Source organism: Trachypithecus francoisi, unplaced genomic scaffold (assembly GCF_009764315.1).
Source record: "Trachypithecus francoisi isolate TF-2019V2 unplaced genomic scaffold, Tfra_2.0 Lachesis_group15, whole genome shotgun sequence".
Classification (NCBI taxonomy): Eukaryota; Metazoa; Chordata; class Mammalia; order Primates; family Cercopithecidae; genus Trachypithecus; species Trachypithecus francoisi.
Genome location: NW_022681460.1, coordinates 5,776,608 through 5,802,241, shown reverse-complemented (window position 1 = coordinate 5,802,241; position 25,634 = coordinate 5,776,608). Strand labels below are relative to the sequence as shown.

Sequence of the window (25,634 nt, the reverse complement as noted above, 5' to 3'; positions counted from 1 at the left end):
ATGACATCTCATTATGGTTACATTTTACGTTCCCTAGTCTAGGAATAAAGAAAAATTCATCAACATTATAACATCTGTTAAAAAAAAAAAAAACATACAGCTAACGTCACGCTTATTAGTGAAAGATTGAATCCTTTACATCTAAAATCAGGAGCAAGCAAGCATGCCCATTCTCACCACTGCTAGTGATCACAGTACTAAAATGTTAACCAGTGTAATAAGGCACTAAAATAAATAAAAAGCATGCAGATTGAAAAGGAGAATAAAACTCAGCTTACTTGCAAGTGATCATCTGTAAAAAAATACTAAGTTAAAAAATGAAAAACTCTTTGAATTAATATAAAGTCAAGGTACAAAGATCAGTTTTGTATCTATATCGATAATCCATTGAGAAATAACATTTGAAACAGTGACATTTAGAATGACTCCAAAAAGTAGTTATACATTTAACGAACAGGTACAGAGGCTGTATGTCAAAAGCTAAAAATGCTGATAAAAGCTTAAAAAAGCAAATAAATAAAACATGATGTTTAAGGACTAGGAAACTCAACAAAGTAAAGCTGTCAATTATCTCCATAAATAGCTAATGCATGCAGGGCTTAATATTTAGTTGATAGGTGCTGCAAACCACCATGGCACACGTTTACCTATGTAACAAACCAACACATCCTGCACATCTATCCTGGAACATAAACTTAAATTAAATTTCTAAAAATTCTTTCCATATCAGTCAACAGATTTAATCCAATTAGTATCAAAATTGTGGCAGGAATTTTCGTAAATATACACAAGCTGATTCTAAAATTTATATAGAAAAGCAAAGGAACTAGAAGAGTTAAAATAATCTGGAAAAATAACAATAAAGTTGAAGACAGCCCACTACCAAATGGAATTATATTACAGCTACCATAATCAAGGCAATGTGATACTGTTAGGTGTGTGGACATGGATCAACAGAACAGAATATACAGTGTCAAATGAAAAATATATTCAGGCTCAGTAAGGAAAGAGATTATTAGAAATAATTATTTGGGGATAGGCTATTGTAATGCGGAGAACACTTTTCTAAATAAGGTCAGTAAGCATCTCAAGGATTATAGAGCAGATTAAGCAGGTGAGAAGGCACTGGGTATAGGGAAGTGGAAAGAAAGGGTGATGTGCTCAGACAGTAGATGAGAGTATGTTTTACCCTGAAGTCAGCCTATTTTCCAGAGGGGGTCCTGAAGGAAGGATGGGGTGCTGGCTAAGGCTGGGTGGGCCAAAGTTCAAGAGAATCTTAACTAAATTTTGTTAAGCAGCATTTTGTTTCCATTGATCAGTGGGGACATGCCGTTCAGCTCATCACTGATACCGAATGGGAATTTGGGGACTCTGTGTCTAGCCATGTTCTAGGTCAACCAAGTGGCGTCCTTGATTCCATTGTAGCCACATAGGAAGCACGGTTCCTTAGGGTGAGACAAATCCCAGAACATGGGATAGAGCGATCCTTCACCTTTATTTTCCCAGGGCCACAGGGCTCAGGTAAAATCCAACATTGTCAAGAACTTAGAAACATGCCAACACAAACACACCCAACTGAATTTTCAACAATTTGCAGAAGCAATTCAGTGAAGAAAGTCTCATCTTTTAAACAAATCGTGTTGAAACAAATGGACACCCACAGGGAAAATCTAAACAAGCAAACTTAAAAACTCATGGAGCCTCAGAGTTTATTTAAAAATTAACTTACAGATTCAAATATAAAATGTATAATTGTAACTTTCAAAAACAATGGAGAAAGTCATTGTGACCTAATATTAGGCAGAGTTCTTAGACATGAAACCAAGAACACAATCCATTAAAAACAGAAATGAAACATTGGACTTAACCAAAATTAAAGTCTTTTGCTCTAGGAAAGACTTTGTTAAGAGCATAAAAAGGTAAGCCACGGGGAGAGATATCAACAAATCACGCATCTGACAAAGTTTTTGTTTCGAAAATGTAGAAAGTACTTTCTAAATGTAACAGTAAGAAAAACAAACAATTTAGCTGGAACATGAGCAAAAGACGTAAGAGACATTTCACCCATCCAAGAAGATATACAATAGCAAATACGTCCATGAAACCACGTTAACATCATTGTCCGTTAGGGGAATATAAATTAAAATCACAATGAGATGCTAGTACACTCTTGTAAGAATGGCTAAATTTTTTTTTTTTAAATTATATGCTGTTAATACTGAATTCTGGTAGGAGTGTGGAGAAAATGGATCTCAGCACTTTGCTTCTGAGACTATAAAATGGTTATAGCCATTTTGGAGAACAGATTTGGTTGGCAGTTAAATATACACTATATAAATCCACACGATAGAACCCAGAAATTACATTCTTAGATATTTATAATCAAGGAATGAAAACATCTTCACACAAAAAGCTGGATCGCGGGCCTAAGCAAGATGTGATCTGCCCAAATGATAATATAGAGTTACCATATGACTCAATAATTGGGTAGCATTTGTCCACACCAAAAACCTGAATGCAATTGTTTATAGTAGTATTGTTCATGATAGTAAAGTCATAGTAACAACCTAATTTTTATTGAATAATAAATACATAAATAAAAGTGATATATTCATAAAATGGAATAGTACTCAGCGATAAAAAGTAATGGAATTCTAATACATGCTAAAATATAAAATATCCTTAACAGTATTCTGTTAAAGAAGTCAGTCATAGAAGACCACATGTATGATTTTATTCATTTGAAATATCTAGAGTAGAAATTCTATAGAGAGGGACAGAAAGAAAGTACTCTTTTTTTTTTTTGTCTTTTTAAAATAAAGACAGGGTCTTGCTGTGTTGTCCAGGCTAGTTTCAAACTCCTGGGCTCAAACAATCCTCCTGCCTCAGCTTCCCAAAGTGCTGGGATTACAGGCATGAACCACCATGCCAGGCCAGAAAGGAGATTCTTGATTGTCTAGGGCTGTGTGGGCTTTGAGGTCAGGGCACTGGGAGTGACTGGTAATAGGTATGGAGTTTCCTTTCAGGGTGAAGAAATATTTTAAGATTAGATTGTGGTGATGGCTGCACAACTCTGTGAATATATCAAAATCTATTGGCTTATTTATTTTAGATGGATGAATTTTATGATCTGAGTTTTATCTCATTTAAACTGTTAAAACAGTTTATAAACTTTATTAATATATAAAAAAATTCTTCAAATGTCAAAATTACAATAATGAAGACAATTCCATAATTGCCAAGGTTTAGGATTGGAAGTAGGGTGTGCCCAATGTCAAATTTCTGGTTTTGATAATGTACTATGGTTTAGTAAGATGTTGTCTCTGGGAGAAGCTGGATGAAAAGTATGTGGGAACACTAATTTTTGCAAATTTTTGTATCTAAACTATTTCAAATTTAAAGTTTAAAAATCTACTGAGAAAATGAATCTTATTTTTGAGAAAGAAACTTTCTGACACATTGGGAATCAATATTGCTCTAGGTCAAAATCCAATTGAGCTGCTGTATTACTGATATTTCAGTTCGTTGGATACTTCTCTTTTATAACTTAAGTCTTGTGGTTGGTTCAGTTGTGTCCACAAATTGATCTGTTTGAGCTTTGAAGTGTTCTGCTTCTGAGAACATTACCTTCAACATTCAGAGAGATGGTCAGTCAGAAATACTTCAGGTTTCAGGAACAAACACAACACATATAGTCACACCATCTTCCAGTTACTAAATAAAAGGAAAAATGAAAACATATGACTTCATAATACTAACCTCTGAAAAAGGAGAAACTAAGCAGTATAAGCAGCAATGCATTAGAAACTGACCAACTATCTGTTTCTTTTATATACATTGTCTCTCTAGCATATTTTTTAAACAACAACATGGGTTAGCTCACCCATGAATGTGTGATTTATCGATCAGTCTTATCAGTCTTTCACTGAATCTGTGAGATCATGTGAGTTTTGAAGAAAAAAATGAAAAGAAGCTCAGAAATGATACCTGCTGGGCCTGCCAATACAAGAGTATTTTTGACAATTACAAGATAAAACAACCGTGTTGTCATAAAGGCTTTGAGAGAATTAAGTGAACCATATTGACAAGAAATCATGGCAGCATCTGGTGGGTTGTTTCAGATGAATGCTCTCATTTCCTTGTCAATGTGCTAATATGTGATGAATTTCATGGACTGTCTTTGTTTCTCACAGCACTTTGGATGCAGAAGATGTTACCTTGAGCAAAACTGCTGCTATATATTGTATAAACTACCTCCATAAAAAAGTAGATACTCTCAAAGATGTAACAGTAGAAATTTCCAAGTTTTACTCCAAATTGTAAGTCAAAAGAAATTGCCATTACTGTTATACAAGCTTAACAAAACATATAGCGGTAATTTTTTATTATACATATGTATATTTTGGAATAGAGACTTTTAAAAATGGGCATTTTTATTGAAAAACTCTTATCCCTGCTCCAAAGACAAGAAAAATAGTTAACAACTTGGTATTTTCCAAGTGTGATTCAGGAACTAGTCACTCCCTGTCTCAGGAATGACCTTCTTGTCCTTCATTAGATAGAGAACTAATGGCTACTGAAATACTGGACTCCCCTTTACAGAACGGTCATGTATCAGAATAACATTTATTATTACAGTGTCCCATTTTTTTCTTTTGAATGAATTAAATATTCTATGACATTCCTTACTGATAACATTAATTATAACATATTACATATTTATCAAAATTCTTTTGTAATAGAAAAAATAGAAAATTATAGCCACTAAGTAGGGGACAAGTTATATTAATTATGATATTCTCATAATATTACATTGCCATAAAAGTGAGGTACATATGCATGTGCTGATACAAGAAATTATAAAGTATAATTTGTTAAAAACAGATGAATAACTAGCATCATTTTTTTCTAAATAAATGAGAAAATGCACATGTATTTTTTATTTTTTTCAGTAAGAGTCATAAAAAAATGAAAATGGTGGTTATGTTACCAAAATCCCGGGGTTTCAGTCTAGGTCCTGTTGCTCACCACACAGAAAGCCAATCACTGAGACAACAGGTATTACCAAGGAAGAAGTCTTTAATCAGGTGCTGCAGCCAAAAAGATGGGAGCTCAATCTCAAATCTGTTTCCCTGACCAACTGTTATAAAATTAAGGCTTTATATAGCAGGGAAAAAATGTAACCATATGTGGGAAAACAGGAATTAGGGAGAGCTAAGGAAGAGGACTTGGTAGACAGGCAACAGGTGGTTGCTTAGGCAATCATGAGGGTGAGGGGTCTGGCGTCTCACTGTTCAGATGCGGTGATCTGATGCATTTCAGGTTTTTGAAACTCTCTGGGAGGCCTGATGGTTGGTTCCCTGAGAAAGAAACTCAGATAAGACACATGTAACTTTTTCAAATTTTAAGACTGGGAGCATCTATTTCTATGTTTATTCAAATAAACCATTAACATCACTTCCATGGGACAGTTGGGCCAGTTCCAGTCACCTCCAGTAAGATAAATTGAAGGCTGGAATGAGGATAGATGCTTTTACTTTTCATGTATTTCCTTCTTAATGGTTTAAATATTTCAACTGTATATGAATAGTACTCTTTCATATTAGTCATTTGAAGGAGGAAGATTAAGAACTGCTTTTTCTTGTAATTCATTATATTGTGTTTCTTAAAAATGAAAGGAACAACAATGATAGAGACCCACATGCTTGTATACATCACAGATTTGGGGGCTTTGGTTTGTCTGGTTCAGTTTTCCATCACTTGTATCTGGCCACATGAGGAACTCAATAAATGTTCATTTAACAAATAAACAACAAATGCTAATAAACATTTTATTATAGCATTGAAGTTAAAATAATAAAACTATTTAAATATAAAATAAAATGGATTGAATGATACTTTTAGCATGTTCTCATTTTCTCCCAAGCCTTTACTTTGCCTGATGACAAGAGATGAAATACCATTAATAAAATGTTTCTGCTGCTCAAGTCTTTATAAAGGTATAAAAAGAAAGCAGATAATTTACTCATTTATTAACTATTTATGAATGCTTAACATGAATTAGATGGAAGAGAACAGTAAGCATGCAGATGTGTAGATAAAATTTAAATTATCATATGAACATAATCATAAATAGAAATTGGTATAAAAGGTTGTGAAAGCAAAATAATTTATGTGAATTGGCCTTTCCATGAAAGTATCTCTGGTTAAATTATACACAGGCCAAAACCCAATGATGCGGAGAAATAAAAAGGTGGAAAAAATCTTTCAAAGCAGAGACAATTTTGATTGAGGATAACCCGAGGCATACAAGATCTTATCATCATCCATGAACCCTGAGAAAGTATGCATGGCTCATGGAAGCATATAGGAGAGTAGAACCACAGAAATTGTAGGGGCCATCTCAGAATTGAGTCATAGTACAGGGTATCTTTAGTACTAGACTAAAGATATAATTTATTCTTTTTTTTTTTTTTTTTTTTTTTTGAGACGGAGTCTTGCTCTGCCACCCAGGCTGGAGTGCAGTGGCCGGATCTCAGCTCACTGCAAGCTCCGCCTCCCGGGTTTATGCCATTCTCCTGCCTCAGCCTCCCAAATAGCTGGGACTACAGGCGCCCGCCTCGTCGCCCGGCTAGTTTTTTGTATTTTTAAGTAGAGACAGGGTTTCACCGTATTAGCCAGGATGGTCTCGATCTCCTGACCTCGTGATCCGCCCGTCTCGGCCTCCCAAAGTGCTGGGATTACAGGCTTGAGCCACCGCGCCCGGCAAGATATAGTTTATTCTTTAGTCTAGGAGCCATCAGAAGCCACTGAAAAATTTTAAGAAAATGGCTAGTCGATCAAATGCATTTCCTGTGTTTGTTAATACTACCGTGCGTGTTTTCCCTTTTCTCTAGACTGTTAATATAATGAACTCCATTAATTGATATTTAAATGTTCAACAAGTTCAGAATTTTGGAAGAAATCTGATTTATTAGTAATATATTATTATTTCAACAGATGGATGGAAAGATAGATTTATACATACATAACAGGATTTGATTTGTTAACATTTTGCTGAAGAGTTGTATTTCTGTGTTTATGTGGGATATTATTCGGGAGTCGTCTTTTTTATACTATCTTTTTCTATTTTTAGCATCAAAGTAAAACTAGTGTCATAAAATGGTTTGAGAAGTGTTCATTTATCATCTACTTCTGGATGAATTTGCGTAGGATTTTTGTTACTCTTTCATTAGCTAGTAGAATTAAATCACCTGGATATGAAGATGGTTCTTCTTGGTGAATCGTTTGTCAATTTGTAGTTGTCAAGAAATTAGTCCATTTTATCCAACTGGTCAAATTTATGTACACATAGTTCTTTGTAGTACTATAATTCCTTTAATACCTCTGTAGTCTCTAGTGATATCCCCTTTACACAATTCCTAATGTTAGCAATTTGTCTGATCTCTTGATTTCTTTGTCAGCCTTGTGAGAAATTTATCAATTGTTTTGATCCTTTCAAAAGTGTAGCTTTGCTTTTATTGATTTTTAAATTGTTTTTATGTTTTTAATTTCATCGATTTCTGCTTCCATCTTATTTCCTTCCTTCTACTTGTTTTGGATTTATTTTCTTATATTCTTTCTGGTATCTTGAAGTGGAAGTTTCAGTTACTCCTTTGAGGTGTGTTTCAGTTATGTTTTAAATAATGCTTTAAAAAATAAGGAAATATAACTTGCTTATTACCCAACTGTTTACTTTGCCTGATGAGAAGAGATGAAATACCATTAATAAAATTCTTCTGGTGCTCAGGTCAATATGAATGAGTGAATGCTAGACCTTTTCCAGCATTCTTCATTCCATTCCTTTGTGTGATCAGTATCTCTGCCTGGAATCCTTTCCCTCTGACTGAAGGACTTTAATACTTCTTTGGTTGCTGGATGGCTAGAGATGAATTTGTTCAGCTTTTGTAGATCCAAAAAAATGTTTATTTTACCTTGATTTTTAAAAATATTGCTGAGTGGCCGGGCGCGGTGGCTCACGCCTGTAACTCCAGCACTTTGGGAGGCTGAGGCGGGCGGATCAGGAGGTCAGGAGATCGAGACCATCCTGGCTAACACGGTGAAACCGCGTCTCTACTAAAAATACAAAAAATTAGCCGCGCCTAGTGGCGGGCACCTGTAGTCCCAGCTACTCGCGAGGCTGAGGCGGGAGAATGGCGTGGGCCCGGGAGGCGGAGCTTGCAGTGAGCCAAGATCGCGTCACTGCACCCCAGCCTGGGCGACAGAGTGAGACTACGTCTCAAAAAAAAAAAAAATATATTGCTGAATATAGAATTCTGATATATATATATATATATATATATATTTGACATTACTGTAAATGTGCAACTCCATGGACTTACAGCTGACCTTTTTTAATGAGAGGCCTCTCATACTGTTTTTCCTTTGGCCTTTATAAGATACCTTTATAAGGTAGCTTTTGGGACTGCTTTTCCTAAAGATTTTTTCCCACTAATTTTAAAAAATTTGATTGTGATCAGCCTTGTTCTATTATTAATGTTTCTTCTTCTTTTGGTTCATAAATATTTTTAGGTCTATGTATTTATGCTTTTTACTAAATTTGAAAAACAGTGGCCATATTTATTCAAATATTTCTTAAGGATTCCGGTTATAAATATTGTTAGCCTCTTGATGTTCTCCAGCCTACTGATTCTCTGCTCATTTTTTCTTCAATCTTTTAGTCCTACTGGATTTCCTTTTGGATAGTGTTGACTTCTAGTCTTTAAGTTAATTTGTCCCCCCTTTTTCGCAATGTTATATGATGTTAATCTCACTCAATACATTTTTATAGTAGACATTGTATGTTTCAACTACATAATTTTCATTTGAGTGTTTTTGCATTTCATATCCATCCTCAAAATGTTCACATATTCCTCTACTTTTTCAACGTATTGAACATACTCAAAATAACTTCTTTAATATCCTTGTCTAACAATTCCACTTCCTACAGTCTGTTTCTATTGATTGATTACTCTCCTCACTATGGGTCATTTTCCTTGCTTCATTTCATGCCTGGTAATTTTTTATTAGATGCCTAACATTGGAAATTTTGTCTTGTCAGGTGATATTTTCCCCTATATATCTTTGACTATATTTCAGCTGTTTTCTGAGATTCAGTTAAGGTGCTTTGAATCAGTCAATTATTTCCAGGCTTGTTTTTAAACATTCTTAGCTGGGAAAAGAGCAGCCCTTAATCTAGAGCTCACATGGCCAGAGTGCTCAGGTCATACCCTTCTGAGGACTCTACTCAGTGTGCCATTCCATGTGTTAGTGAGTCTTTTCACTCTGCCTAGGGGGACACATTACTATTCTTAGCCCAGAGTCAGCTCTTAGGATAGTTATACATTCCTGTTATCTTTGCCCAGTTGTGAGTACTGTTCAGTATTCGGCTGAACTCTTACTGCGACCCATCCTTAAAACTCCAAAGGTCTCATTATATCTACCTTTTTGCTAATATTTTGCATTGTGATTTCTAGCTGCCTGGCCTCCCTAAATTATAAATTCTTCCTTCTCAACTTAGTGAGGCAACCAGGCGCTCTGTGGGTTCCCTGTACTACAGCCTAGAATTCTCTTTAGGCTGTAAGCTGAGTTAACCATAGAGCTCACTTCCCTCATTCTCTTAGGTCAAGGATCACTATCTTGTGTGGCTTGTTTCCAATATCTGGAAACCAGTGTTTAATATATTTTGTTTGGTATTCTATTTGTTCAAGACAGGAGTTTAAATCTAATTCCTGATATTCCATTATTTTCAGAAACAAAATCTATGGCATTCTACTATTTTAATAATTGTAATTTTATTATATATATTCTATAATAATAGAATTAGCGCACTGTCTTCTATTAATATTTAGTTTTCTAAACTTTCTTTATCACCTATATATCTTTCTGAGGATTCAGAATCATCCTGTCACAAACCTATTCTTGAACCAATACCCTTTCATCTCAACAGAGACACCTTCCGCAAAGGATGCCAATGGATGTCTGTAAAACTGGAAATATACGCTGGCTTTCACAGCAGATTCAGGGATTTCTTAAGTGTCAGACAAAGACCAGTCAAAACTCAGTGAATCTCTGTGCCTCTATCTATTCGTTATCTATCTTATGTCTCCATCATGCTATGCAACTCTTATCCCATGAAATGACCAAACGCCCAGGCTTCCAAATTAATTATGTACTCTTTAGCACATTATCAAGGGTAAGCATATAAGTTCTATTGCTCACAAACTTAAAAATGGAAAAATAAAGTCCAAAGTAAACTGGAGATAACACCTGTCATAAATAAAAATTGGAATGAGCTGGGACAGTACCGAGAAAAGCTTTATAGCAATTTGACAGAGAAAATCTTCCTAGCTCACTCATATTTGTGACACAGATGAGTAACGTGATTATTCCCAGCTCCTGGCAATAAAAACTTTATTGCACCCCACAGGATAAGATACAATGTTTATTTCTTTCTCTGAGTGCATTAACATACACTTCTTTTTCATAGAAAAACATCTAACTTGATTCATCTTTTTCAAGGTTGATTTTTTATGTGACCTTAACAATTATACCACAAAGTATGATGGCTGTGAGAGAGGCAAGGCGCACACGGCTTTCAGTAGAGGTCAAAAAGACATGGGGCATGGAAAGAATATGGGACAGAAGGATGTATTAATATTTGTCTCTCTTAAAGGAACCAAGCAGGTCTGGGTGGCATTCGGAAGAGGCATATAGGGACACAGAGACAGGGTTTCCCATGGACTGAGATGAACCTCCTCCTCCTAACGTCCTCCCACCGGTGCAGTAATCTTGAGGACCTCTTCTATGCACACTGCAGTGCTGTGTACACCAAGTGGGAAGAGTACGGAAAGAATACTGCATCTGCCCCTTGACAGTCTTTCTAAAACAGCACTTTAACTTATTTCTCCATCACTTGAGTTTCAGTACTGAAAATGTCCTGAGGAAAAAGTGTGTCAAAACCTTTGTTCTTTCAACCTTTTAACCCACTACATATAGTTGGAAATACATTTTTTTCCAGCAATTAAAATATATCATTGGAGCAGGAAAGATTGTAAGGCTAAAGGAAAAATCAATTCCATCTTTCTTTTTTACACAAACATAAAAAGAAAAAAAAACTGGATTTTTGATGTACAGAGAGAGCTATTGGTAAACCGCAGCAAAAGATAAAAACAATTTTGATGACAAAAATTAACAAATATTAATGTTTTGATTCCATCCATCTACACGTGTTACATGTGAGCTATGAGGTTATTTAGGATGTGTATTGCAAGTAAATGGGTTGAGTTGGTTGTTTTTTGAGTTTCTTTTGCTATGTAAAAAAGAGGAATAGCAGGAGATGATAAGAAAATCAGGCTTTGATAACTGAAATAGTTTTTTTTTTTTAATTTTAAAGCAGGTATATGATAAAACATAAGACTGGTGTTAAGTAACTTAAATCACATAACTTAAAGTGATAAGGAACAATTTAAAAATAATTGTGCTAACTGTATCAGTACATTTTCACACTTCTATAAAGATACTACCTGAAGCTGGGCGTAGTGGCTCTCGCCTGTAATCCCAGCACTTAGGAAGGCCAAGGTGGGTGTATCACTGGAGGTCAGGGGTTTGAGACTAGCCTGGCCAACCTGGTGAAATCCTGTCTCTACTAAAAACACAAAACTTAGCCAGGCTTGGTGGCACATGCCTGTAATCCCAGTTACTCAGGAGGTTGAGGCACGAGAATTGCTTGAACGTGGGAGGCGGAGGTTGCAGTGAACCAACATCATGCCACTGCACTCCATCCTGGGTGACAGAGTGAGACTCTGTCTCAAAAATAAATAAATAAATAAATAAATAAATAAGATAGTACTTGGGACTGGGTAATTTATAAACAAGAGAGGTTTAATTGACTCACCGTTCCTCATGGCTGGGGAGACCCCAGGAAACTTACAATCATGGCAGAAGTGGGAAAGGAAGCAATGCCTGTCTTACACAGTGGCAGGTGAGAGAGAGAGCGCAAGCAAAGGGGAAGTACCGCACTTTGAAACCATCAGATTTCATGAGAACTCCCTCACTATCATGAGGACAGCATAAGGGAAACCACCTCCATCATCCCATCACCTCCCACCAGGTCCCTCCCTTGACAAATGGGGATTACTACTGATTATAATTCAAGGTGAGATTTGGGTGGGGACACAGAGCCAAACCATATCACTAGCCTTCAAATCCCATTCTGCTTTATGGGGAGAACACAGTTCAGGACAATGAAGCTCAACACTGAAGATAGCTCAGGATTTTAAGTATTCTTACAGCCCTGCTTATACTTTTCTCACACACATGGTTTCACGGCCCATAGTCTTTCCTGAGTTAAAATTAAGTATGCCCACTTCCTATTTTCCATATCCTAATCATAAGTTTTTTTTACAGCAGTTCATTATTTTTTCCTCCCTCCTATAGAGCACTTTGAAGAAAGCAGATAACCAGAAAACAGTTTTGACTGAATAGATGGAGGAAGATGATGAGTGAAGAGCCCAGTTTCTTTCCTTTCATAACGGAGTCAAAAGATAGTGTTGGTGAGAGAATGTGGATTCTTACAGCAAAGTGCAACTGTGAGAAAGATAGAGGACTTAATTCAGGCTATTTAAAGGCTCAGCAACCTAGACAGGTGAGAACTGGACCATCAGTCCAAACGAGGAGGAACAATAAATGTACCTGGGGGAAAAGGCCTAATATGATGATTGTGGAAGACTGGAAAACATGATAGTTTCGAATTATTCTGAAGGAATTTCTGAGCTTAGTAAAATACATCTCTGGGGCCTTTGGATATGGTGCATTGTGGGCTTTCAAAGGATTTCAAAGTTCAGGCATTGAGCTGCTTTATCTTTTCATATTTAAAATTCAATGAAGCTATTCCATTTATATTTGGTTTAATAAAAAATTTCATTTAAGCACAAGCATATGTAGCTTCAAATCCATGTATATGCTCCCCTACTTAAGGATGAAAGAAATATCTAGTCAAGGGAATATGTGCCTTGATTTATTTCTCTAGCAATAATGATGAATTGCACTATGTCGTCTACATTCCCATGGCAGGTCACTTCCATAACCCCTGGTGTGCAACTACAAGACAGAAAGGTTACAGGTGCAAGTGATTGCTGTGCACAAGGGTTTTTCCTAACTGAGAAACTAACTGGCCCATACAGGGATTAAAACCAAGCCTGGCCCTCATAATCACCACTCTAACCTCCAGAGCTAACTGACCCAGACAATAAAGGCTGCAGGAGATACCTGCTGAGCTATGAGGTTGATGAATGGGAAGGACTTCAGAGTACAGCATCTTGTGAAAAATAATATAATAATTTAAGTAGTTGTCCATCCCAGTGATACCAATTTATAGCCAAGGCCAACTCAATAGTTTCTTCTTACCCAGAGGCTGAGCGACATCATTCACAGAGAGACATAGAATAAACACACCTAATATATAACAAGGATGCCATAAGTTCAAAACAAAAGCAGGATTGCATGCAGAATTTTCAATTAACCTTATATCTGTACTGTTCAAAGTAAAAGAGGAAGAACAAAGCCACTGGAATATTCTCCTAAATTGTGACGTTTTAAAATGACTTAATTAATCAGTATATAAATTAATATCTTTAAGTAGATGAAATTTAATGTGGTCATAAACAACATTAAATGTACTATATTTTGTCATATATTACTAGTAAAGAATAACACTGTTAATTAAACAACTATCAACTCACATAAAACGTATTCAGAGTGTGGTGACATCAATTGTTCAAACACGAGGGAAACATCCTGAGTAATACACATCTTGTCACTTAGGTTTGAGCCACAATAAAGACCTTCAATATGGAGTACTAATTTATGGAAAACTATGCAAATTTTTCAGTTTGAAAGGAAAATTAATAAAGAATGCATTTTGTTATCGTTGCTTGGATTTTGTTTTGCTATGTTGATTTTAGGAGGTTGAGTATTTCTCAATAAATGGTGTGAAATTTGGAGACTGCCACCTGGTGAGTTGAGAGTCCTGGTTTCATGACTAATCGGCTGGATTTTCCAAACATTTATATAACCAAGAAAGAAAAAGAATGTAAAGAAAATAGAGGCATGTTTGCCATTTTCCTAAAAATAAATTGATTTTCCTTAATAATTCTGTCATAAATATTACCTAAATTATGTGTCCTAACTATATATGTGTATATTTGTTATATATTATTTTATATATCTTATACGTATATTGATTGCTTCATAAATACATATTTGTGTGTGTATATATGTGTATACACACACATACATACAGATATACACATATATATTTTAGGAAACAAAAAATGTAGAACATGATGTAAATAAATACGATTGCATAATCATAGGCTATAAATACTCTCCAGTGAAAAGTATTTCCCTCACTCAGAAACTGATGATAGAAAACTATATAAACAGTAAAGGCATAAATAATTTTAACAATACTATCAACCACATTGACCTAATTATTGTTTATAGAAGATCATACACAACTCCTACTAAATACACATTCTTTTCAAGTGCACATGATATGTTCACTGAGATCAATTATACCGTCGTGCATAAGTGCAATAGATTTAATTTATATAGAGTATGTTTTATCAATGTAATTAAATGAAGAAATAAATAAAAGTCAGAATTTGTATTTATTTCAACATTTTATTTTTATTTATTAATTTCCAAAAATACTTGGAAATTACATAACCTACTTCTAAATAATAGATAGATCAAAGAAGAAATCATGAAGAAGTTTAGAAAATATGTTGAATAAAATTGAAAGGAAACTACAATCTATTGTAGGAGGTAGCTAAGTGAGAGGGAAAAGTATAACATTAAGTATACATATTAGACAACAATAAATATTTACATTTAATGACACTAGTTTGCAACTTAAGAAGTTAGAAAAAGAAAAGCACAGTGGAATTAATATAAGTAGAAATAATAAAATAATGTAAGTAGAAAGAAAAAATTAATGAAGTTAAGGACAGAAGCCAAACACAGAAAAACCTGAAAAATGAGAGAAAATTATCAAAGCTGAAAGTTGGTTCTTTGGAAAGATCAACAAATTGACAACTTTCAAGCTAGATTTATTACAATAAAAAAGAGATACCTAAAACACAAATATTGAGAGTAAAAGTTAGGTTTTACTACAGATACCAAAAAGATAAAAGGGGGTAATTATAATATTATGCCAACATCTTTTACAACTTAGATAATATGAATGATAATACACAAAATAAAACCTATCTTACACAAACTCTCTCAGAAAATAGAGATGAAAACACTTTCTAACACATTTTATGATGCCAACATAACCTTAACTCTAAAACCTAATAACAATATTGCAAGAGGAAATTGCAGACTAATATTTCTCATAAAAATAATTGCAAGAATGATTAATAGAATATTTTCCAATTATATCTAACCCTATATAAAAGGCATATGTTTTGACGAAGTGGAGTTTATCCCAGAAATGGAGTGTTTGTTTAATATTTGGGGGTCATTATATATTATTCATCAAGTAGTACAATAAAGAAGAAGAAAAACCATGATTTTGACTATTAAAGAGGAAAAAAATATTTGACAAACTTCTACTCTCGTCCATTATTTAAAAAGTCTCAGCAACTAGTCACACAAGAGAACACCCTCTGCCTGGTAAAGGAAATTTATAAAGTCCTGCAGTTAACTACTGGTTAATGATGAACTATTGAATGTTTTCTTTTTCAGATGGGAAGAAATTAAAGGAAGTTCACTCTTTTCACTTTTGTCTAATATGGTATTGAAATTTTAATAAGATAAAAATTAGTAAAAGGCAGAAGGTTCAGAAAGAAAGAAGAAATATGTATATGTATATAATGTTATATATACATAATTTTACATAAACTATCTTGAACAATAAATAAAACAGAAACCAAAAGTAATAATTAAATTTAGCTTGGTTATAGAAAATTAAAACACAAAAGTCAATTGAATTTTGTATGTTAACAAACAATTGGAAGATGAAGATTGTTACAATAACATCACAGACATTAAATACTGTTGAATAAATTTAGCAAAAGACCTTCAGTACCTGAGAATTGTAAAATATTACTGAAAAGAATTAAAGAAGATCCAAGTAAATGAGCAGTCAACCATGTTCATGAGTCAGCAAACTCACTGTTTTTAAGAAACCATTTTACTTCAAATTGATCTCTATGTTCAGCATAAACCCATTTGTAATCCCACCAGCCTTCTGTTTTTGTAATTAACAAGCTGATTTTAAAATTATATTGGAATGCAAAGGACATAGGATATCCAAAGCAATCTCAATAAAGAATAAATTAGAAAGAGTTACACTGAAGACTTTAAGGTTTACTTTAAAACTAAAATAATAAAGACAATCTAATGCTGGCCAGTAGAATAGAATAGAATCCAGAAATAGACCCATATTTACACATTCCTTCGATGTTTGACAAAAATGCCAAAGAACTCTACAGTGGAAAGGGGAGTGTTTTAGGAAGTAATACTGGAACAACAAGATACCTATGTCAAAAAAAAAAAAAAAAAGCCGATCGCAGTGGATCATGCCTGTAATCCTAGCACTTTGGGAGGCCAAGGCATGATTGCGTGAGCTCAGGAGTTGGAGACCAGCCTGGGCTACATGGTGAAACTGTGTCTCTACTAAAATACAAAAAATAAAAATAAAAAACTTGGCTGGGCATGGCAGTGTGCACCTGTAGTCCTAGCTACTTGGGAGGCTGAGGCAGGAGAATTCCTTGAACCCAGGAGGCAGAGGTTGCAGTGAGCTGAGATGGTGCCACGGCACTCCAGCTTGGTGACAGAGCGAGACTCCATCTTTAAAAAAAAAAAAAAATCTCAAGTTTTACCTTTTTACCTTTCACCATACACAAAAGTTGATTAGAAGCAGACCATAGGTCTAAGCATAAACACTAAAACATTGAAAATAAACATTTTACAATAAAATATAGCAGAATATTTTTGCTTGAGAATATTCAAAGGTTTCTCAGACGAGATAGAGAACACAATAACCATGAAAGAAAAAATTATTAAATTGGATAATAAAACAATGAAAAAGTGCTGTCCATCAAACAGCATAATTAAGAAAATAAATAGGCAAGACTGAGAGAAAATCTTCATAAAATAAATAGCTAAAATTGGACTGGTAGCCAAGATATAGTAACACCTTCTGCAAATCAATATTAAAAAACAAAGTACCCAATGCAGTTTTTTTTTTTAACAACACTTTACTACAGATAATACTCAAATGGCAAAACAAGACTATGTAAAAGTTCTTACCATTCATCCAGATAATTGTATCCTACAATGACAGCGGAAGCCTGTGGGGATGAGGGTGAGGACTGAGTGAGTAAGGATAATGTACTCTATCCCGATAAAGATTTGGGCTACACAGATCTATGCATTTGTCGAAACCTATCAAATGGTACCTTAAGATTTGTAGATTTCATTGCTTACAAATTTTATTCCTAAAATTTTTTTTTCTGAGTATTAAACTCCAGGTAATGGTATGTATGTTGCAGTATTTAGGGCAAAGTGTGCTGATTTCTGCATCTACGTTGAAATGCTTCAAAACAGAACAGAAGTTTGCAGATGGAGAGATGGATGAAAAGATGAATAGATATGTGGAAAAGTAAAATATAGATGATAGAATCTAGGCAACAGATATATGGATGCTCACTGTAAAATTATTTCAATTTTCCTGTACATTTGAAATGTTGTTATTATAAAATGTAAGAAAAAAAGCAAGTCCTTGATGAATCTAATTGTGGTATTTTATTAATACTACGTCTGTGAAGAAAATAGGCTAAGACTTGTTTTACAGTCCACCCTTTTGCTTATCCCTAATGCTGTCACTCCAACATGAACTTACCTGCCACAATAATCTCTTGAGGAGTTCACTTTGCACCCCCATTCACAAAGTGTCCAAAGATTTTTCAAAAAACATACATGTAAAAGTGCCTCCCTTGTGCTTACAACGAAATAATGGCTTCCAATTTTTTGAATAAAAATAATAAATAAAATGCTCTAAGTGTTTTGTTCCAGTCTAGTGTTCTCAAATCTGCTCTTGTTACTTTGACTCCTTTTCCGTTCCTTATATTCATCAACCCCTTCTCTATGTCCTGACCTTTGCACGTGAAATGATCCTAAAGACCTCTCACCACAACCTTTCTTCCACTTTCTTGTGATTAACTCACATTTATCCTCCAGGACCTGGGCTAAGCATCTCAGCAAAGTCATAGTGGAGACCACGTTGGTCTCATTCTATTTCACAATGTAAATACTATATATTTTCCATGAAGCCCTTATTGTGACTGTGATAAAATAACAACTTGAATAATTATTCATTTTTACCTTTTGCCCATCTAGTTTGTAAACTTTATGAGAGATTAAAAAGCAAGATGGCTGTACAGGTGCTGTACTCATTGTTGTACAGTGTTTGGAATGATTCAATACTACATTCTGTTTTATTGTTGCATAAGTATTTCACTGTAGAGACGGACCAAAATTCGTTTCTCTATTACCAGCTGAAAGTTTAGGCTCCTTCCAGGTTTTGGCTTTTATGAGGATAGTTGCTTTGAAAAGTCCTTTGAGTGGATACATGTTTTCATTGCTCTTGAGTAAATAGCTGTTTCTTCTAAGATAGGGAAATTCCCTTCTCTTCCTTGTGTTCTCAGAAATTTCATTATGAATTGATTTTGAATTTTGTCAAATGTTATGCCTATATTTATTGAAATAATCTTAAGTTCTGCTCTGTTTTGTTTCCTGATAAGATCAATTACATTTTTTTAAGAGTTAAACCAGCCCCGAGTTTCTGGGAAAAAAACCCAGGTGGTCATGACAGATATTGCCACATTACATTTGGAATAATTTTCTAATTTTTATTAGAAGCTGTGTCATCTGTAGTTCTTTTAAAATCATAATGTCATTTATTTTGCTGTTGCTATAGTGGTGGCCTAATACATGAGTTAAGACCTGTATCTTCTGTGTTTTCTTGAAAATTTTGTTTATAACTTTTGTTATTTCTTCTTAAATATTTAGAAGAATTCACAAGGTAAACCATCTAAGTCTTGAGTGTGCCTTGTGGGAAGGTTTTTAACTACAATTTCAATTTTTTAAATAGTTATGGAGTGTTCTCATGATTTCTCCCTATATAAAAATTTTCAGTAGATTTTATAAATTTATGTTCCTCAAAGTATTGTTTCATGCATTTCTCCAATTTAATTGAAGCAGGTTGTTCATAATTTCCCCCATGTCATCCTTTTAATGTCTGTATATTTGATATGATATCCCTTATTTCATTCCTAGTATTTTTGATAGATTGTGATTTAATTTGTATTTAAATTTTTTAAAAATTTGCCTTTTAGCTTTTTTACTTGACCTGAGTTGTGTTGTATAGTTTCCAAGTACTTGGAGATTACCTAGATATCTTTTTATCATTGATTTTTGAGGCAATTTAATTTTGGACAGAAATAAGACACTTGGTATGATCTTAAAGGGTGAAGTTGGTTGATGGTGTTCCTGTGAGCAATTAGCACACTTCTGAGGATTTTTTGTTTGTTTCTGTTTTTTGTTTTTTGTTTTTTTCTTGCAGAGGGCAAAGGGAATAATCCAATCCTCTCTCCCTAATACACCCTTTCAGCCACTGTATATCAATCTTTCTTTGTGTGGCTAGCTCATTAAAACAGTGATTCTCCGTAGAAGGTGGAGAAGATGGAAATAAGAATGAGAGTGAATATGAGAACAACCTCTGTACTTTTCTTCGAACTTGCAAGGTTACCATGCCATTATTCTCTGGTTCAGACAAGTGACCTGGAAAATATTCGCCAGATATATGTTGACACTGTTGCCCTCAGACCCTCATGAACAGCCAAGGTGATCTACTGATTGTCTTAAACACACGCAAACACACACACACACACACACACACACACACACACACAAGGGCTCTCTTCCTCCTTTTCTCATTCTCTCCTTTCCTCCATCCCTCTCTTTCTTCCTCTCTTCTTTTTTCCCTTGTTTTCTTCTGTGCTTTCATCAAGAATGATCCATTCTGTCCCTTCCAGATGCTGTAACTTTAAAAAAAGGCCAAAGAACAGTACCTGTTTTCAGAGTTTTCTGTTTGAAAACAACACACACACACACAAAACAAACAAACACATACACACACTCCATATATCTAAAGCATCACAAGAGAATATAATTGGATGACAAGATAATTGGCACACAAATTGACTGCTGAAAAACCCATGTATTATTGGATGGTTTGTAAGAAAGACTGGATTAAGTGTGATCATAGTTAGGTCTCAAAACATATATTTAATTGGCAAAATTGACGTTAAACAGAGATTGTAGAAAAGGGCATGAAAAACAAAAACAGTTGAATAAATAAGAGGTACAGATATAATCATACACATGATAGGCTGAGGAAATGGTAAAAACAAAAACAAAAGTGAAAAACAATATCTGCTTTAAAACAAATTAAATCATATAAAATCTGCACATAATGAAGAACATTTCCCAAAATACTTATAGTATTCTTCTACAGCAGCAGGATAGAGGATGGCTTTCTTCTTCTTTTTCTATATTTCTAAGTATTGTTCTAATGATTTGAATTGATTTCCTTTTTCAATCATATGTTTTCTTAATGACATATTTATGAAGCCAATCTCACTTTGAAGAATTAATATAATATAGATAGTGTAAAATTATTACTTGAGTTTTGACTTCTCATGTCTGAGTTCACTCAGGGTATTTTCCTTTCAGAGCTTTTCCATACATCTAACTGCAATTTTATATTCAAATAAATACATAATTTTGTGTGATTAAAAGTAACTGAGTTCCTTCTATACTTATTATTCTAAAATATCAATTGTGTTTTTTAACATAATCTCTTAGAAATGTTTTTATAGGTCAAGCGTGGTGACTCATTCCTGTAATCCCAGCACTTTGGGAGGCCCTCGCTTGAGCTCAGGAGTTTGAGACCAGCCTGGGCACCATGGTGAAACCCCATCTCTACTAAAAATACAAAAAAATAGTTGATGTGGTGGTGTGCACCTGTAGTCCCAGCTACTTGGGAGGCTGAGATGAAAGGCTTGCTTGAGCCCGGGAGGTCAAGGCTGAAGTGAGTCAGGATGGCACCAGTGCACTGCAGCTTGGATGATGGGAGTGAGACCCTGTCTCAAAAAAAAAAAGGTTTTTATGTATACATTATGAAGAAACTAAAATAATATACATTGTCATATACATTTATTAGCTTTGATTTGAGCAGTGCCTACTCCATTGCAGATCTCTTTTGATGTATGTTTAGGCTGCCTTTTACCTTTTAGAAATGGCTTATAATTTGGGGTCCGCTAGTGGTACTTTGTATACCCTTGTTCATATTTATTCGTCTAAAAATGCCCTTCCCCTTATATCTAGAAATTATGCATGGGAGTGACTTGTGGATTCATGAACTTAGTCATCCCCCCGATCAATCCGTATATTACTTTCTGTGGAAAAAATGAGCTGCTTTCCATAATGTAAGCATGTTACAACCTAGGTGTTATTTTTATAATCTGGTTTTCCTCAGGCAGTAAATTCAATCAAATAATGAACACACACGAACAAATTTCAGCTTAAGAAACTAATTAAAGGCACTTAAAAAAAGAATTCAAGAATTCAAATTACATTCCAGAGGAGCAGAAGACAGGCACACATGAGTTTGCCACCAGAGGCTTTTTGTTTTGTTTTGTTTTGTTTTTTGCTTTAGCACTGGGCTTTACTCTTATTCAACTAATCTAGTCAACTTAACACAAGACAAAGGAAAAGCAGATTAATCACTCTCTACTGTTTACTTCTCTTGGAAGAGCATTATCTTTGCCTTAATTTTCTACCAACTATTATTCTTACTTCAACTATCATTTATCTTCAACTTGTCTCTATTTTAAATAAATCAAGATTCATTGTAAGAAGACTCTATGTGATTCCCTTTCTCCCTCTATTTAATTGTAATATCTTTGTTTCTCTGGTCCCCTTAAATAAATTATTTGTATTGGAGGAAAAAAGATTGTAAGTATATATCTTATATACTGAAGAAGTCGGTATTCTTACAACTCATTACTATGGATAAGGGGACAGCTCTGGGCTTACGTGATAGTTTGGATTATTATTCAGAAGGTTCTCAGTACCTTCTCCCCCAACCTGTGACTGAGAGCAGACGGTGCCTTCTAGCCCTGTGACGTGGACAGCTTGGCGATGGCTCTTGGTTAGGCCAATGGGATATTAGTGGGTGTGAGGTGAGCAGAGGCTCTAAGTATACTGTGCTGTAAGGTTTTGCTCTGATGCTATAAAGATCTCCTACGGGAATACATACCCCAGTGGGTGTAGGCATCTTCAGCCTGGGACCAAGAGCAAACACAAGGATGCAATTCCTGAACTGCAGCTGAAGCCACGGGTAGGAACCCACAACCTGGAGTAGGGCAACGAGCCAGGCACTTCCCACATCAGCCAAATGGCACTCACTCCTCTTACATATTCATGAACATGAGATGTGCTTCTATTTATGTCATTAAGCTTTGGAAATGATTTGTTATGTGGTATTTTGTGGCAAGTTGCTGATTCATACATTGTGAAGTGCATCAGGTACATTCAACATGTAGACATGTTTTGCAAGTACAGGTCTGCGGAGCAGAAGAGTCACAAATAATGGCCCAAGTTGAGAGACCTCAGAGATGTTCTTGTTCTTTTCTTCATTTCCCACTTCTCAGGCCCAAAGTAAAGAGAGGGAAGGAAGGGGCAGGCACATGTAACTTGCTCTTGTCCTACTGAGCATTGACAAAGGCAGGAACAGACCCCAGATCGCAAGGCAGGAGAAAACCATCTGAAGTCACAGGCGATAAGAGCAAGACACTCATCACAGAACTGGGATGGCAGTGTTGATCCTGGAGGAGATCCAGCATGAGGCACCGTCCATGCACATTTAATGCCTTCAGCTTCTGTTGTTGAGAAACAGTGGAAGACAGAAGTTCACGGCATGCTTCATCTAGCTTAGATATCAGCATTATCTGTTTCCCCTTCTATATCCTCTCCCATCTTTTCCCATCTTAAAGTGTTGAAGAGCTGATTCTAGGTGTCCATGAGGCTGGACATATGAGAATATGTCTGCTAAAGCGGGAAGTAAATTGCTACCCTTACAGTGCCCACCACGAAAGAAGACATGCAGGCATCGGTGGGGTCTCTTCATATTAGTGTTACATTAGTACATTGATATTTCTAAGAAGTTACTGGAGTAAGTAAAGCTGTTATCATGGCCTAATTTTACACTTTATAATGGGGTCCTTTATTCATAACAATGAAATCCTTTGAGCAACTATTAAAATTCTTTGAAACAGTGTTCTGAGAGAAGGCTGTGTGGGAATCTACACTGTAATTAAGACTATCAGCCTTATAAAGACAATGCAACATATCTTGAACTTTTTTAAAAAATAAAAGCTAAACAAGTGATATCATCTAATATATAAAGCTGTGAAACCTAATAAAAGAGGAGCTTTTCAGTAGTCTGTGAATGAACATCAGTCGACAGGGTCCAATTGACCTCTGTAGACCACTCCACCAACAACAGTGAGAAACACATATTTTTTGATTATCCATGGAACAGTCAAAAGATAGATCATGTTCTGGTTTATAAAGCAAATCTCAACACATTTAAAATAAGTTAAGTCTCACAGAGTATGTTTTCTAACTGTAATGGAATCAAACTAGAAATCCACACTAGATAGACAACATGAAAAATCTCCAAACACTTGGAAATTAAACACATACTTCAGAGTACAACATAGGTCACAGGGAGTGTCTCAAAGAAAATAAAGCAATATATACAACTGAATGAAAATATAACAATCTGTGAAGATATTTTTGTCTTTTATTTACTTAAAGCTTATGATTTTATGCTGGGAAGTCATAATTAAACAGTTGTAAAAATAATAATGACATACATACCGAACGCAAGCTATGTGCCAGTCACTGTACTAGAATTTTTATGTATCTTTACTATTTAATTGCTTATTTATCATTATAATTATTGTACTATAAACATTATAAATTATTATAATGATTACATCATAAATATAAATTATTATAAATATATTTATTATGAATATTTTATTATAAATATGGTAATATTTATTTATTATTTGTAATTTATTTAGCTCTCATGTTGATTTTAGGCCCACTTCTCTCTACTTCTATCTGCATACTAGGATATACACACTATAGCTACTAAAAAATGTGTTAATATTATATGCATGAGTCCAGAAGTTAAATGTGAAAAGGTTGTCATACGTGCATTTTTAGCAATTATTAGTCTAAACGCACTTTTAAGAAGTGGTCTCTTGGCCGGGCGCGGTGGCTCAAGCCTGTAATCCCAGCACTTTGGGAGGCCGAGACGGGCGGATCACGAGGTCAGGAGATCGAGACCATCCTGGCTAACACGGTGAAACCCCGTCTCTACTAAAAAAATACAAAAAAACTAGCCGGGCGCGTTGGCGGGCGCCTGTAGTCCCAGCTACTTGGGAGGCTGAGGCAGGAGAATGGCGGAAACCCGGGAGGCGGAGCTTGCAGTGAGCTGAGATCCGGCCACTGCACTCCAGCCTGGGCGACAGAGCGAGACTCCGTCTCAAAAAAAAAAAAAAAAGAAGTGGTCTGTTTACTTTTTTTGTTGAATCAGAATAACATCACAAAAAAAGGTTACACTGCAAGCCAGGAAGTATGGTACTGCAGCAAAATTAGAGATCACTTTTATGCCTTTCTTATAATACTAGCAAAGATAGAGTTTATTTATTTATTTATTTATTTATTTATTGTTTATTATACTTTAAGTTCATGGGTACATGTGCACAACGTACAGGTTTGTTACATATGTGTACATGTGCCATGTTGGTGTGCTGCACCCATTAATTCATCATTTACATTAGCTATATCTCCTAATGCTATCCCTCCCCCCTACCCCCACCCCACAATAGGACTCAGTGTGTGATGCTCCCCTTCCTGTGTCCAAGTGATCTCATTGTTCAATTCCCACCTATGAGTGAGAACATGCGGTATTTGGTTTTCTGTTCTTGCAATAGTTTGCTGAGAATGATGGTTTCCAGCTGCATCCATGTCCCTACAAAGGACACGAACTCATCCTTTTTTATGTCTGCATAATATTCCATGGTATATATGTGCCACATTTTCTTAATCCAGTCTGTCACTGATGGACATGTGGGTTGATTCCAAGTCTTTGCTATTGTGAATAGTGCCGCAATAAACATATGTGTGCATGTGTCTTTATAGCAGCATGACTTATAATCCTTTGGGTGTATCCCCAGTAATGGGATGGTGGGGTCAAATGGTATTTCTAGTTCTAGATCCTTGAGGAATCACCACACTGTTTATACAATGGTTGAACTAGTTTACAGTCCCACCAACAGTGTAAAAGTGTTCCTGTTTCTCCACATCCTCTCCAGCACCTATTGTTTTCTGATTTTTTAAAAATTGCCATTCTAACTGGTGTGAGATGGTATCTTATTGTG

The 25,634-nt window shown here is 35.2% G+C and overlaps 1 long non-coding RNA gene across 1 annotated transcript in view; it reads left to right on the top strand.

Annotated features, from left to right (window-relative positions):
- The window catches only part of LOC117097968, a 32,400-nt gene extending 19,426 nt beyond the window's left edge, over positions 1 to 12,974 (top strand). Inside the window, exon 2 of the long non-coding RNA XR_004443119.1 lies at positions 12,478 to 12,974. This is a non-coding gene — a long non-coding RNA (uncharacterized LOC117097968). The remainder of the gene's footprint in view (positions 1 to 12,477) is intronic.
- Positions 12,975 to 25,634: the final 12,660 nt, after the last annotated feature.